General features: G+C 47.7%; 1 protein-coding gene across 1 annotated transcript in view; it reads left to right on the top strand.

The window, feature by feature from the left end:
* The first annotated feature begins 4,439 nt into the window (after positions 1-4,439).
* LOC134984087 (gastrula zinc finger protein XlCGF26.1-like) overlaps positions 4,440-16,226 on the top strand; it is a 37,130-nt gene continuing 25,343 nt past the window's right edge. Inside the window, exons 1-2 of the mRNA XM_063949721.1 lie at positions 4,440-4,532; positions 10,927-11,038. The gene's annotated coding sequence lies outside the window, so the exon portion shown is untranslated. The remainder of the gene's footprint in view (positions 4,533-10,926; positions 11,039-16,226) is intronic.

The following is a 16,226-nucleotide window of genomic DNA, read 5'->3' as shown; positions in this document are numbered from 1 at the left end:
TCAGCACACAGGTGAAAATTAATAGGGGTTAATAAGAAGCACAGAAGTGCTATGTAAGTGGTGTGATTAAAATAATATATACAAAGTGATAGGAAAAATAATAAGTGTTAATAAAGTGTTAGGGTGTGCCGACCTGCAGCAGCCCACCCATACCGACACAGGGGCCACTGCACCCCACACCCACCCCATAAATAATTACATATATATATATCTGGGTTAAATTCCCAGTGTAAGGCCACATGGTAATGGCACCTACAGCATCTGAGAGCCAGCTTACCTGGGGATACCCCTGACTTCCCCTATGGCACTACTAGAGTCAGCAATCCCTCCTAATGCTGACCCATTTGTGCCTCTCTATATACAATACACAAGGTGGGAAGCTGCTCAATCAGATTGTAATGTCACTCAGGTGCTAAAAGGGGAGGGGTAATTCTGTGTAGGAAAAAAAACTGTGTTCCCTAATGCACACCGAGTGAATAATATTACTATATAATAATCAGATAATACGGAGATCTTAGTTGCGTATATCTGCAGATATAGGGTTAAGCCCCCAGGCCGATCGACAAGGCTTCTCCGTCACTGGGGGTCCCTAATACTAGGTATGGGCCTGGGGCGCAGGACCCCACAATGTCGGCACAGGTCGGCCACCCCAGGTCAGCACACAGGTGAAAATTAATAGGGGTTAATAAGAAGCACAGAAGTGCTATGTAAGTGGTGTGATTAAAATAATATATACAAAGTGATAGGAAAAATAATAAGTGTTAATAAAGTGTTAGGGTGTGCCGACCTGCACCCTACACAGAATTACCCCTCCCCTTTTAGCACCTGAGTGACATTACAATCTGATTGAGCAGCTTCCCACCTTGTGTATTGCTCCTGCTTCGAGGCAGACTATCGCGCGCTGGATTTGTAGCACTATTCAGCTGGCGCATTCTGCGGTGGGACTACCGCAGCCTAAATCTGTAAAAGCCCATTCCACTTGGGCGGCTGCCCGAGGGGTCTCGGCCTTACAACTTTGCTGAGCTGCTACTTGGTCAGGGGCAAACACGTTTGCAAAATTTTATAAATTTGATACCCTGGCTAAGGAGGACCTGGAGTTCTCTCATTCGGTGCTGCAGAGTCATCTGCACTCTCCCGCCCGTTTGGGAGCTTTGGTATAATCCCCCTTATGGAGTCCCCAGCATCCACTAGGACGTCAGAGAAAATAAGAATTTACTCACCGGTAATTCTATTTCTCGTAGTCCGTAGTGGATGCTGGGCGCCCGTCCCTAGTGCAGACTTCTTCTGCAATACGTGTATATAGTTATTGCTTACTAAAGGGTTATTGTTATGAGCCATCCGTTGAATAAGGCTCAGTTGTTGTTCATACTGTTAACTGGGTATAGTTATCACGAGTTGTATGGTGTGATTGGTGTGGCTAGTATGAGTCTTACCCTGGATTCCAAATCCTTTCCTTGTAGTGTCAGCTCTTCCGGGCACAGTTTCCCTAACTGAGGTCTGGAGGAGGGGCATAGAGGTAGGAGCCAGTGCACACCAGATAGTACCTAATCTTTCTTTAGAGTGGCCAGTCTCCTGCGGAGCCCGTCTATTCCCCATATTCCTTACGGAGTCCCCAGCATCCACTACGGACTACGAGAAATAGAATTACCGGTGAGTAAATTCTTCTTATTATTATTATTATTATTGTTGTTATTATACATGGGGAGCAGCCTGTGGTGTCCGGTTATTATTATTCTTATTATTATACAGGTGGAGCAGCCTGTAGTGTCCTGTTATTATACAACGGGAGCAGCCTGTAGTGTCCTGTTGTTATTATTATACCGGAGGAGCAGCCTGTGGTGTCCTGTTATTATTACTATACAATGGTAGCAGCCTGTGGTGTCCTGTTATTATTATTATTATACGGGAGGAGCAGCCTTTGGTGTCCTGTTGTTGTTGTTGTTGTAATAATAATAATACTATTATTATTATTAATACTGGGGGAGCAGCCTGTGGTGTCCAGAAATTATTATACAGAGGGAGCAGCCTGTTGTGTCTTATTATTATTATTATTATTATTATTATTATTATTATTATTATACAGAGGGAGCGGCCTGTGGTGTCCTGTTTTTATTATTATACAGGGGGAGTGGCATGTGGTGTCTTGGTATTATTATGCGTTGTGAGTGGTTGTGATGTCCTACAATACAGGAGGAATGGTCTGTGGTGTCCTGCTTTTAAAGACATCTGTTATTATTTTTACACTGGGGTGCTGCCTTTAGTGTTGTTGTTGTTGTTGTTGTTGTTATTATTATTAATTTGATTATATGTAATTGTGGGGATTGAAAATATTGCTCAAAATCTAGGATGTATAAAAGCAGAGACCATAATATCCCTGGTATGTGTAACAGATGATAATTGGAGCAGTATGAAGCAAATGTATATCAGACTCCTGGGAGTGTCACAGTGACGTCACTTATATCTATAGTAATAAGACAGTGACATGACGGGGGAGGTGAGGGGATCTGGGACCATCACAGTGACATCACTTATATCTATAATATTACAGGGATATGACTGGGGAGGTAATGGGATCTGGGACCATCACAGTGACATCGCTTATATCTATAGTAGTAATACAGGGACTTGAGTGGGGATGTGAGGGGATCTGGGTGCGTCACAGTGACATCACTTATATTTATAGTAATAATACAGGGACATGACTGGGGAGGTGAGGGGATCTTGGCGTGTCACTGTGAAATCACATCTATAGGAATAATATAGTAGGGACATGACTGGGAAGGTGAGGGGATCTGGAAATATCGCAGTGACATCACTTATATCTATAGTAATAATATAGGGACGTGACTGGGGAGGTGAGAGGATCTGGAATCATCGCAGTGACATCACTTATATCTATAGTAATAATACAGGGACATGACTGGGGAGGTGAGGCTCTGGAAGCATCGCAGTGACATCACTTACAGCTATAGTAATAATACAGGTACATGACTCGGGAGGTTAGGGGATCGTGAGTGTCACAGTGACATCACTTACAGCTATAGTAATAATACATGGACATGACTGGGGAGGTGAGGGAATCTGGGAGCATCACTGTGACATGACTTACATCTATAGTAATAATACAGGGACATGACTGGGGAGGTGAAGGGATCTGGGAGTATTTGCAGCAATATTGATGTCTCCCCCATTTCGCAGGGTTACACAGTAGTGAAGACGACCTCTGGTGAGTGTGAGACACCCAGCAGCCATCCTCGTGTGTCAGGTGGATTAAGCAGGACCCACAGCCCCATCACGGTGCCTCCACCTCACTTACTGATACATGAGAGACACAGTGACCAGACGATCCTGGAACTCACCAACAAGACCATTCAGTTGCTGACAGGAGAGATGACGGCTGGGAAATGGGCATTATACAGTAACACCGGGGGATGTGTCTGGGTGATGACTGGAGAGGTGACTGCTGGGAATGGGACATTATATAGTAACACCAGGAATGTGTCTGGTGATGACTGGAGAGGTGACTGCTGGGAATGGGGCATTATACAGTAACACCAGGGTGTGTGTCTGGGTGATGACTGGAGAGGTGACTGCTGGAATGGGACATTATACAGTAACACCAGGGGACGTGTCTGGGTGATGACTGGAGAGGTGACTGCTGGAATGGGACATTATACAGTAACACCAGGGGACGTGTCTCGGTGATGACTGGAGAGGTGACTGCTGGGAATGGGACATTATACAGTAACACCAGGGGATGTATCTGGGTGATGACTGGAGAGGTGACTTCTGGGAATGGGACATTATACAGTAACACCTGGGGATGTGTCTGGGTGATGACTGGAGAGGTGACTGCTGGGAATGGAGCATTATACAGTAACACCGGGGGATGTGTCTGGGTGATGACTGGAGAGGTGACTGCTGGGAATGGAGCATTATACAGTAACACCAGGGGACGTGTCTGGGTGATGACTGGAGAGGTCACTGCTGGGAATGGGGCATTATACAGTAACACCAGGGGACATGTCTGGGTGATGACTGGAGAGGTGACTGCTGGGAATGGAGCATTATACAGTGTCACCAGGGAATGTGTCTGGGTGATGACTGGAGAGGTGACTGCTGGGAATGGGGCATTATACAGTAACACCAGGGGACGTGTCTCGGTGATGACTGTATCACTGTGTGTGTCAGGTTCCTATAAGGTGTCAGGATGTCACTGTCTATGTCTCCATGCAGGAGGGGGAGTATATAGAGGAACACAGGGGTCTGTACAAGGACGTGATGATGGAGAATCACCGGCCCCTCACATCACTGGGTAAGAGGAGACTGTCATGTATTGTACAGGGGAGAGCAGGTATGGGGGCCCCCTATATAGACACATCATCTGATAATCACATATATACACTGTACTCAGTCACTGTGTGTCTCCTACAGATGGGCTCAGTAACAGAGATACCCCAGAGAGATGTCCCCGTCCTCTGTATTCCCAGGATTGTACAGAGGAGAATCACAGGACCCCACAGGAGGATCAGGTAGGTGGGATTTAGGGTCTCGCCAATATACCAAAGTGACTGTCACTATATGATCTGTAGAGGAGCTGTGTGTCTTATACACTGATATTATACTGTTTCACCTCAGTTTAATCACTATGTAAATGCCATTGTATTTTCTGCTGCGGGATACACTGGGCTCCACAAGGATTAACATCGGGTGTAGAGTAGGATCTTGATCCGAGGCACCAACAGGCTCACAGCTTTTGACTGTTCCCAAGATGCTCAGTGCCGCCTCCTCTATAGCCCCGCCTCCTCTATAGCCCCACCTACTCTATAGCCCCACCTCCTCTATAGCCCCGCCTCCGTGCACAGGAGCTCAGTCAGTAAGTTGGAGTCTTGCAGTAAGTAGGCATATAACAGGGGGGCTGCATTAGGCAGCCTATTGATGGGTTTATTGTAAAGGAAAAGACTGAAGATTCTTCTGACAGAGTAACAGGGCTGCAGCCGGCAACGTCTCACAGACGTCCCTGACTGCAGCTCCATCACTCCCAGCGGCTCTGTATACTCCCGCGCCCTGGTTGCCGGGTCACTGCAGCGGAGGCTCCGGTTCTTTCACAGCATCAGTCACACACACGCCGCCGTCCTCCCGGATCGTGGGGCCGCAGGTACGGGGGGGGGGGGTAAGGGGTCTCTCTGGCCGCACTTTACCGCGATCCAGCACGGCTGTAGGAGGCGGGCTGCGCGTGCGCTGGCGTGGACACTGTTATTGGGCAGCCACGCCACTAGCCACCAGGGACAATTACAGGGCACAGGTCTGGGTTTTCTAATATACATAACCCCGGTTTTCCCTGCCCGCAGCGCCCGGTGGGGATGTCAGCAGGGGGAGCAGATCTGACCTGTGGCCCCTCCCCCCAGCCCCAGGGCGCCATTTCTGAAAATGTTCCCACCCTGGAGCTGCATCTCTCTCTCTCTCTCACTCCCGGGCAGCGGACATTATAGACAGGGCTGAGCTGTTCCTGGGAATGCTGGGGCAAATCCTCCTCTGTGGAACCTCCTGACTGCCAGCGCTGTGCTTCCTATAGGACACTTAGTATTCTACCTGTCACTGGGACTGTTAGGTAAGAAAGAGTGCATACAGTCAGGGTTGTGTGGTACAAACACCCTGTGATATAACAAAGCACAGTAGGTACTGGATGTATATCTACTGTTATCACATATAGCCGTACTGAGTATTACTTTGTATTGCTAGTCCAGTGCAGTTTATGGTGTATAATTTCTGCATGGTACGTGTGTGACTATATATGTGTGTGTGCATGTAGCTGCTGCGTGGCTGCCTTATTGCAGAGTATTTCACTCAGTGGGCTATTCCTATATTGTTATATCTATTGTTATCACATATAGCCATACTGAGTATTACTTTGTATTGCTAGTCCGGTGCAGTTTATGGTATATAATGTCTGCATGGTACGTGTGTGACTATATATGTGTGTGTGTGCATGTAGCTGCTGCCTGGCTGCCTTATTGCAGAGTATTTCACTCAGTGGGCTATTCCTATATTGTTATATCTATTGTTATCACATATAGCCATACTGAGTATTACTGTGTATTGCTAGTCCAGTGCAGTTTATGGTGTATAATTTCTGCATGGTACGTGTGTGACTATATATGTGTGTGTGCATGTAGCTGCTGCCTGGCTGCCTTATTGCAGAGTATTTCACTCAGTGGGCTATTCCTATATTGTTATATCTATTGTTATCACATATAGCCGTACTGAGTATTACTGTGTATTGCTAGTCCAGTGCAGTTTATGGTGTATAATTTCTGCATGGTACGTGTGTGACTATATATGTGTGTGTGCATGTAGCTGCTGTGTGGCTGCCTTATTGCAGGGTATTTCACTCAGTGGGCTATTCCTATATTGTTATATCTATTGTTATCACATATAGCCATACTGAGTATTACTGTGTATTGCTAGTCCAGTGCAGTTTATGGTGTATAATTTCTGCATGGTACGCTTGTGACTATATATGTGTGTGTGCATGTAGCTGCTGCGTGGCTGCCTTATTGCAGAGTATTTCACTCAGTGGGCTATTCCTATATTGTTATACCTGAGTGACTAAGTGTATCAGATGTCTTTCTGTATAATATAGGATTGTATCACAAGATATACTTGCTGTGTATTTTTCCTTGTGATTTATAGTCACCATATTGATTTATATCTCTTGAACACCCGGTTTGTGCTGTCATAGTCACATCACCGGGTGTTCTTGCTGGGTATATTGCTGCTACACCTTGTACCAGGTTTCCCGATATTGTGCACGCTCTTATGTCTGCTACACGTGGCAATGACGCTGGGGCTTCTCCCACACTGCGTGGTAGTGAGGCCGCAGATGTAATGGAGAAAATGGTTGTTTCCTCTGCTCTACAAGTAACTACCGTCACCTCCCTGAAGGAACCGACGGATAGACGTGTGGAGGGTTGTTTAAAAGCAATTTATACCCTAGCGGGGGCTGTGCATAGGCCAACCATTGCAGCAACTTGGGCTGCTGAAGCTGTTGAGGCGTGGGCTCAGGAGCTTGAGGCGGAACTGCCTTCCAATGCGTCTGAGCATGCTCGACAATGTCTCTCGTATATTACCACGGCTTCTCTGTACCTTAAGGAGGCGGGCTCCGATGCCGGGGTGCTCGAGACCAAGGCTGCTACTACGTCCGTCTTGGCAAGACGTATCCTTTGGATGAGATTCTGGTCGGTGGATGTGGATTCCAAGAAAACCCTGGAGGTGCTTTCTTTCAAGGGAGACATTCTCTCCGGAGAAGACCTCAATAAGATTGTGGCTGATCTGGCTACTGCTAAAACTACTTGCCTACCTAGTACGGCTCCTTCCGCAGAGAAGGCTAAAAGTACTTTCGCTCTGCCCTTTCGTCCTCCAGGAAAAGCAAAAGGTCAGGTGTACCCAAAGCAAGCTCGTGCTTCCAGACCTGCCAAGCCCAGACTGAAGCGTGCCTGGGCCGCCCATCAGCCAGCTTCCAAAACTGACAAGCCTGCCACATGATCCCACGTGGGGGGCCTACTTCTAGGTTTTGCCCAGGAATGGTTGCAGACCACTTCGGATAACTGGGTAAGGGAAGTCGTCACTCGAAGGTTACGCCATACCTTTCAAGAATCGTCCCCCTCATTGATTTTGTTTGACAGATGTGCCTCTGGATCCGGCAAAAGCATACACCTGGCATTTGGTGGTGCACTCCCTCCTGTCCACCGGAGTGGTGGTACAGGTTCTTCTAGCTCAAAGAGGCAACGGGTACTATTCAATTCTGTTCCTAGTCCCGAAAACCGGACGAGTCCTCACGGCCCATTCTCAATCTGAAGTCCTTGAACAAGCATGTGCGGGTCTCCCAACTTTCGTATGGAAACTCTGCACTCTATTGTTCTGGCCTTGGAGCCTGGGGACTTTATGGTCTCCCTGAACATACAGGATGCCTTCCTGCATATTCCTATTGTGGTATCTCATCAGCAGTACCTGAGGTTTGCGGTGGGCAACCTACATTACCAATTTCGGGCGTTACCCTTTGGTTTGACAATGGCTCCCCGAGTTTTCACCAAAGTTATGGCGGTCATGACAGCTTCACTCCGCCGTCAAGAGGTCAGGAGCCTGCCGTATCTGGATGAATTGTTGATCCTGGCGAATTCCCCAGATCTTCTCCTGTGTCATCTCGATCTGACGGTCCAGTGCATGAAAGCCCACGGGTGGCTGATCAACTGGAAGAAATCCTCCCTGGTTCCTGCTCGGAGCATGGTACACCTGGGAGCGTTATTGGACACTCACAACCAGCAGTTGTTCCTATCTAAGGAGAAAGTCCTGAAACTTCAGGACAGGATTCAATGCTTCCTATCTCGTCCGCAAGTGTTGATTCATTCGGCAATGCAAGTGCTAGGTCTCATGGTGTCGGCTTTCGACATGGTGGAGTATGCTCAATTCCATTCTCGCCCTCTGCAGAAGTTGATTCTGTCCAAGTGGGATGGCCTGCCTCACCGGATCAGGTTTCACATGATCTCCTTGTCTCCGGGGGTCCTCCTGTCACTGAGCTGGTGGTCCCAGGACCAACGGTTATGCAGGGGCCGTCCCTTCTGGATATCCAACTGGGTCCTGCTGACGACGGATGCCAGTCTAAGAGGTTGGAGAGTAGTGTTGGAACAGCACTCTCTTCAGGGTCGGTGGACCAAGGAGGAGTCTCTACTCCCGATAAATATTCTGGAACTGCGGGCAGTGTTCAATGCATTGACAATGGCCCAGCATCTCACACTGAACAGACCTGTTCAAGTAGAATTGGACAATCAGGGCGGCACTCGAAGCCACATGGCATTGAGGGAAGTATCACAGATTCTTCAGTGGGTGAAACATCATCTGCCAGCCATATCGGCAGTGTTCATTCTGAGGGTCCTAAATTGGGAAGCGGACTTTCTCATTCATCAGGACGTACATGCCAGAGAGCGGAGCCTCCATCCAGAAGTGTTTCAACTCCTCGTGGACAAGTGGGGCCTTCCAGATGTAGACCTGATGGCATCTCGACACAATCACAAGGTTCCAGTCTTCGGAGCAAGGACAAGGGATCCTCAAGCTGCGTTCATGGACGTTCTGGCAATACCATGGAACTTTCAGCTACCTTATGTGTTCCCTCCGGTGTCACTCCTGCCCAGAGTAATACGGAAGTTCAAGCAAGAAGGCGGAAACCTACTTCTGGTTGCGCTAGCGTGGCCCAGATGGCACTGGTTCTCCGATCTACTGGGACTCTCGTGGGATCGTCCCCTTCTTCTTCCACAACGAACGGACCTCCTCGTTCAGGGCCCTTGTGTTTACCAGGATTTGACCCGTCTGGCATTGACAGCGTAGCTATTGAAGCTTCCGTCCTGAGTGCCAAGGGTTTTTCTGAGGTGGTCGTTCAAACTGTGTTGAAGGCCCGTAAGCCGGCTTCTGCTCGGATCTACCATAGGGTCTGTAATGCTTACTTCACTTGGCGTGCGTCTCATAATCATGACATTTCGAAGTTCAGTACGGCCAAACTATTGGCCTTTCTACAACAGGGCCTGGACTTAGGCCTGCGTCTGGCCTCCCTCAAGGTTCACATCTCTGCCATCCCCCAAGGTTCACATCTCTGCTTTGTTCCTTTGGTTTCAGAGAAAGATAGCTACCCTACCTGATGTCCATACATTCACTCAGGGTTTGCTGCAGATTCAGCCTCCATATGTGCCACCTGTGGCCCCTTGGGACTTGTCGGTGGTTTTGGAGGCCTTGCAAGAGTCTCCGTTTGAGCCTCTTGCCTCTGCTGACCTTAAGTGGCTGTCCCTTAAGGTCCTCTTCTTGCTGGCGATTGTTTCAGATAGAAGGGTATCGGACTTGGGTGCCTTATCCTGTAAGTCTCCCTATTTCATTTTTCACAGTGAACGGCCGGTTCTTAGAATGCGGACAGGTTATTTGCCTATGGTGGTGTCTTCCTTCCACCTTAACCAGGAGATATTGGTTCCGGCTTTTAATTCTCCTGAGTTGTCTTCCAAAGAGCGGTCTTTGGATGTGGTACGGGCTCTCCGTATCAATGTGAAGAGAACTGCCTCTTTTAGGAAATCTGATTCTCTTTTTGTGTTGTTTGGTTTTCACAAACGTGGCTGGCCTGTTTCCAAGCAGACTTTGGCCAGGTGGATTAGAATGGTGATTGCACATGGTTATGTACAGGCTGGTCATCCGGTTCCTGCTACCATTAAAGCCCATTCTACTTGGTCGGTAGGACCTTCTTGAGCGGCCCACCATGGTGCGACCCTTGAACAGTTGTGCAAGGCGGCAACGTAGTCCTCTGGGAACACGTTTATAAGGTTCTATGCCTTCGATTCTACCGCCTCCCAGGATGCTTCCTTTGGACACCGGGTTGTTGTGCCCGCTACAGTGCTTCCCCTCCCATAAGGAACTGCTTTAGGACATCCCCGATGTTAATCCTTGTGGAGCCCAGTGTACCCCGCAGCAGAAAATGAGATTTATGGTAAGAACTTACTGTTGTTAAATCTGTTTCTGCGAGGTACACTGGGCTCCACAAGGCGTCCACCCTGACACACTTAGCTTCTTTGGGTTGGTATGGGCATAGCCGCTGACACCCTTTCCTGTGGTGAGTGTGTGGTGTACTTGGCTACGAGCGATTGTCGTCTCTGATACCTGCTACTGCATTGGGCTGGTTAATGAAACTGAGCTCCTGTGCGCAGAGGCGGGGTTAAAGAGGAGGTGGCGCAGTGCATCTTGGGAACAGTCAAAAGCTTTGAGCCTGTTGGTACCCCGGATCAAGATCCTAGTCTACACCCGATGTTATCCTTGTGGAGCCCAGTGTACCGCGCAGAAAGAGATTTAACAACGGTAAGTTCTTACCATAAATATCTTTATTTTTTGGTTATTTAGATAGAACGTCTGTCTGATATTAAGGCAGAAGATATAGAGGGAGAAGAAGAGACGTATGTGAGGGGTGATCAGCAGTGTAAGGAGGAGGAGATCCCTACAGATATCAGCACAGGTGAGTAATAAACACTTATTGCAGAAGTCACATATTCTCATTGCTCAGTCACTACAGCAATCTCTTATCCTACACCCTCCTCCGCCATCAGCCCTATTCTCAGTTGGGTGTTTCTAACACAAGGCTATCCATGACAAATTTCACATGTAGAGAGTTATTACACACAACACTATAATGTTATTAAAAATAACAAGCAGAAGTTTATTATTAGTGATTATATATAAATGTGTATATATGTATGTATATAATATAATTAGTATTGTTTTTTGTGGAGTGCCTAATTTATATGCATTTTGTTAGATGATGCAGGTATGAAATATTTCCTGCTATACAGTAGACCTGAGGTCACCAAATACAATTCGTATAAGATTCAGAAATAAAATGAAATTTGAATCTTGAACTTCAAGTAAAACAGATTAAAATCTTATCACAAGTACATATCTGTATAATCATAAGACAAGCATTTTGCACTTGTGTTCACCCTTGCATGGGCGGGCTTGTTCTTATCCACTCCAATTCACTCTAAATCCAAATTGCGTGTCACCCAATGCGTTTTGTCAATAGTGACTTCTTCAGGGGTGTTTTCTGTTAAAGGCTTTATTCTCAAATATCAGTGTAGACTTGAAATAATTGTGTAACCTTCAGACGGTAATTGTGGACTTGTTCATGATGAACACATTCCTAATTACTTGTGAATAATAGTTCCTGCTCTGTGCAGTTCTGAGGTTATGACTTTAGGAAATGTAATGGCCAGATCCAATATTGCTCAATCTAAGGTCTCCCAGTAGCCTTACTACATACATAAATGTGTCTTGCCCTCACTATTTTAACTAACAATAATAAACAGTGGATTTTAGTTCATGTATTGCTCAGTGCATTTAAGCCTGCAGCCCCCGACAAGGGACCCCACTATACTGCAGGTCCTACTCTATGGCTCAAAATAATTACCATAAAAACAGCTATCACATTAGTGTTAAACTTTAGGTATGCTCTCAGTGGCGGAACAGTGGGTGAAAGGCTTGGATTGGTTTTCAGAGCACCAGTCTGACGTGCCACCACATCTCACGTGGCCCTCCAATTCACCAGATCTGGGACTGTTTGGCTGGGTCCGGCATTGTACTGTTGGTGCAGTTCCTGATGCGTTTGGTACGATTGGTGGTTGCTAGGCGCCCTAAATGCCTGTGGTCCCGATTTGTCATGATCTGCTTTCGCCCACTGTTCCGCCGCTGAGATTCTTGGTGTCCATACTTCTTCCACTGTAGATGGATACTACTCACTGTCTACAAGGGATCACCAACAAACAAATGCCGGTCTCGGCCAAAACCAATGGCTCCCTTTTGCCAGTCGCATCACGTGCACGACCCATGGTTCCATCTGAAAAAGAAACAATATCTCAACAAATTTGCATTGTATCAATACCTCAGGCATCCACAATGATCATCCAGTAGTTGTAGTGTCACCATCTACACGCATGTGCACGTCAGTTTTTTGTTTGGTGCGGCAGGAGCCAGACCATGGTCAGAGGGCTGCTGTTTTTTAGCAGCCATAAGTTTTCTTATTTCTCATACGTCCTAGAGGATGCTGGGTCACTTCAGAACCATGGGGTATAGACGGATCCGCAGGAGACATGGGCACTTTAAGACTTTTCCAGAGTGTGAACTGGCTCCTCCCTCTATGCCCTCCTCCAGACCTCAGTTTAGAATCTGTGCCCAGGCAGACTGGATGCACTCCAGGGGAGCTCTACTGAGTTTCTCGGGAAAAGACTTGTTAGGTTTTTTATTTTCAGGGAGCACTGCTGGCAACAGTCTCCCTGCTTCGTGGGACCTAGGGGAGGAAGTAGGAACCAACTTCTGTGAGTTTCATGGCTCTGCTTCTAAGCTGACAGGACACCATTAGCTCCTGAGGGGTACTGAACGCTAGCTGCGGCTATGTGCTCACTCCCACAGCCTGCCGTCACCCCCCTTACAGCGCCAGAAGTCAGAAGACAGGGGAATAAGAGGAAAAGACTCTTCAACATCGGGACGGCTAGAAAGGTACCGCGCAGCGGGCGGGAACGCTGTGCGCCATGCTTCCACACACACAGGCACTGCAGGGCGTGGGGGGAGGGGGGGCGCCCTGGGCAGCATGAACCCTTATAGGACTGGCAGATTAGGGGCATAAGTTGCTGCGGCACAGTCCTACCCCACGCCAGTATAAACATGAGTCTCTCTAAGTCTGAGTGAAAGCGCGCCATTACGGGGGCGGGGCTTCTTCCTCAGACAGCCAGCACACTGCTCAGCGCCATTTTCACTCCCTCCAGGCTGCAGAGAAGACCGCTGGTCCTCCTCCACTGCTGAAACAAGTATCAGAGTGTAAAACGGGGGGGGGGGGGGGGGGGGGGGTGGCGCAGTGAAATTTGGTGCTATGTACATTGTGTAATTATAAAAGCGCTGCATGTCAGTGGGCATCTTGTGTTTCACAGACAATTTATTACTGGCGCTGAGTTGTGAGCTGGCAATTCCTTCTGTATCCTTCTGACAGATTTTACTGTGGGTCTGTCCCCTATAAGCCCCGGAGTGTCTGTGGTGTGGTGTACACGTGTGTGGCATGTCTGAGGCAGGGAGCTCTTCCCCTGAGGAAGCCATTATGGGGACACAGGGTTGTAATGTGATGTCGCTACCGGCACACCACGAGCCTGAATGGGTGAAAGAATTACGTGATAGTGTGAGTCATATCAGTAAGAGATTGGATAAGTCTGAGTCTCATGCAGAAACTTGGAGAAAGTCTGTGGAAGATGTGATTTGTCAAAACTCTGTGTTTTCATCCACAGGGGATCCCTCTGGGTCCCATAAGAGGTAATTTGCTCAGGTTATACAGACTGACACGGACGCTGATTCCTGTGTCGACACTGGTGATTCCAGGGCAATAGATCCAAAATAAGCTAAAAACATTCAGTACATGATTGTGGCTATAAAGGAGGTGTTAGAGGTTACGGAGATCCCTTCTTTACCTCAGCAGAAGGTTTACCTCTATAAAGAAAAGAAAACTAATGTAACGTTTCCTCCTTCTCATGAACTGAACACTCTCTTTGAGGGTGTCTGGGCAAACCCTGAAAAGAAGTGACAGATCCCCAAAAGAATTCAGGCTTCTTATCCTTTCCCGGTAGAGGACAGGACAAAGTGGGAGTCACCCCCCGTTTTAGACAGGGCCCTGTCACAGTTAACAAAAAAGGTGATTCTCCCTGCACCTGGGATGGCTGCTCTCAAGGAGCCGGCAGAACGCAAGTTGGAGACTATATTGAAGTCTATTTATGTGGCCAATGGGACACTACTCATGGCCTACCATTGCCTGTGTGTGGGTGAGTAGTGCTATTGAAAAGTGGTCAGATAACTTGTCTTCTGAAATTGACACAATAGATAGAGACAAGGTTCTCCTTACGTTGGGTCATATAAAAGACGCTGCAGCATACATGCGTGAAGCTATGAGAGATAGATGCTCTTGATCCCAAGAGCCCAATACCATGGCAGTATCAGCACGGAGAGCGTTGTGGATTCGCCAGTGGAATGCTGACGCAGATTCCAAAACAAATATGGAGTCTCTCCCGTATAAAGTATAGGCCTTGTTTGGTGATGGGCTAGATGCTTTAGTTTCTGCAGCTACTGCAGGTAAATCAACTTTTTTGCCTTATGCTCCTACGCCGGCAAAGAAACCTCATCACTTTCAGATGCAGTCCTTTCGGCCCAATAGATACAAAAAGGCTAAAGGTTCCCCTTTCTTGGCAGGTAGACGAATGGGGACGAGGAAAAAGGTCCTCAGCGTCCCCAGGATCACAGGAGCAGAAGTCACCTGCTTCTGCCAAGTCTACAACATGACGCTGGGGCTCCCTTGCGGGAGTCCGCTCGAGTGGGGGCACGTCTGCAGCTTTTCAGTCAGTTCTGGGTTCATTCTGGCCTAGACCCGTGGGTCTTACAAATTGTGTCCCACGTGTACAAACTGGAGTTTCACGGCGTTCCCCCTCGCCGCTTTTTCAAATCTACCTTACCAGTTTCTCTCCCCGACATGGAGGTGGTAACTGCAGCAATACAAAAATTTGTGCCAGGATCAAGTCATTGTCCTGGTTCCCCTCTCACAACAGGGAGAAGGTTTTTATTCAAGCCTCTTCGTAGTTCTGAAGCCGGACGGCTCGGACAGACCAATCCTGAACCTAAAATCTCTGAATCTATACCTGAAAAGGTTCAAATTCAGGATAGAATCTCTGAGAGCAGTGATCTCCAGTCTGGAGGAAGGGGATTTCATGGTATCAGTGGACATAAAAGATGCCTACTTACATGTTCCCATTTATCCTCCGCATCAAGCTTATCTGAGATTCGCGGTACAGGATTGTCATTACCAATTTCAGACGTTGCCGTTTGGACTCTCCACGGCACCGAGGGTCTTCACCAAGGTGATGGCAGAGATGATGGTCCTCCTTTGTCAGAAAGGAGTCAATATAATTCCTTACCTGGACCATCTCCTAATAAAAGCGAGGTCCAGGGAACGGTTGGTGCAGAACATTGCACTCTCCCCGACAGTGCTTCAACAACACGGTTGGATCATAAACATTCCAAAATCACAATTGGAAGCTACAACAAAGTTATCCTTTCTGGGAATGATTATGGACACAGAAGTACAGAGGGTATTTCTTCCAGTGGAAAAGGCTCTGGAAATCCAGAAAATGGTCAAATTCTGAAACCGACAAGAATGTCAATTCATCAGTGTATTTGGTTGTTGGGAAAGATGGTAGCGCCCTTCGAGGCCTTGCAGTTTGGCCGATTCCATACCAGGGTATTCCAGTGGGATATGTTGGACAAGTGGTCCGGATCCCATCTACACATGCACCAGAGGATAATCCTGTCATCAAAAGCCAGAATTTCGCTCCTGTGGTGGCTACACAGTGCTCGCCTACTGCAGGGTCGCAGGTTCGGGATTCAGGACTGGGTCCTGGTAACCACGGATGCAAGGCTGGGGGGCAGTCACACAGAGTAAGCTTCCAAGGAAGATGGTCAAGTCAGGAAACTTATCTTCACATAAACGTTCTGGAGTTGAGAACCATTTACAACGGCCTTCTACAAGCAAAGCATCTTCTTCAAGATCTACCCATACAGATCCAGTCCGACAATGTAACAGCAGTGGCGTACATAAACAGTCAGGGCAGAATAAAAAGCAGAGC

This window comes from Pseudophryne corroboree, assembly GCF_028390025.1.
Source record: "Pseudophryne corroboree isolate aPseCor3 chromosome 3 unlocalized genomic scaffold, aPseCor3.hap2 SUPER_3_unloc_34, whole genome shotgun sequence".
Taxonomy (NCBI): Eukaryota; Metazoa; Chordata; class Amphibia; order Anura; family Myobatrachidae; genus Pseudophryne; species Pseudophryne corroboree.
Note: the sequence above shows the minus strand (reverse complement) of the source record. Positions and strands in the feature narration are given on the sequence as shown.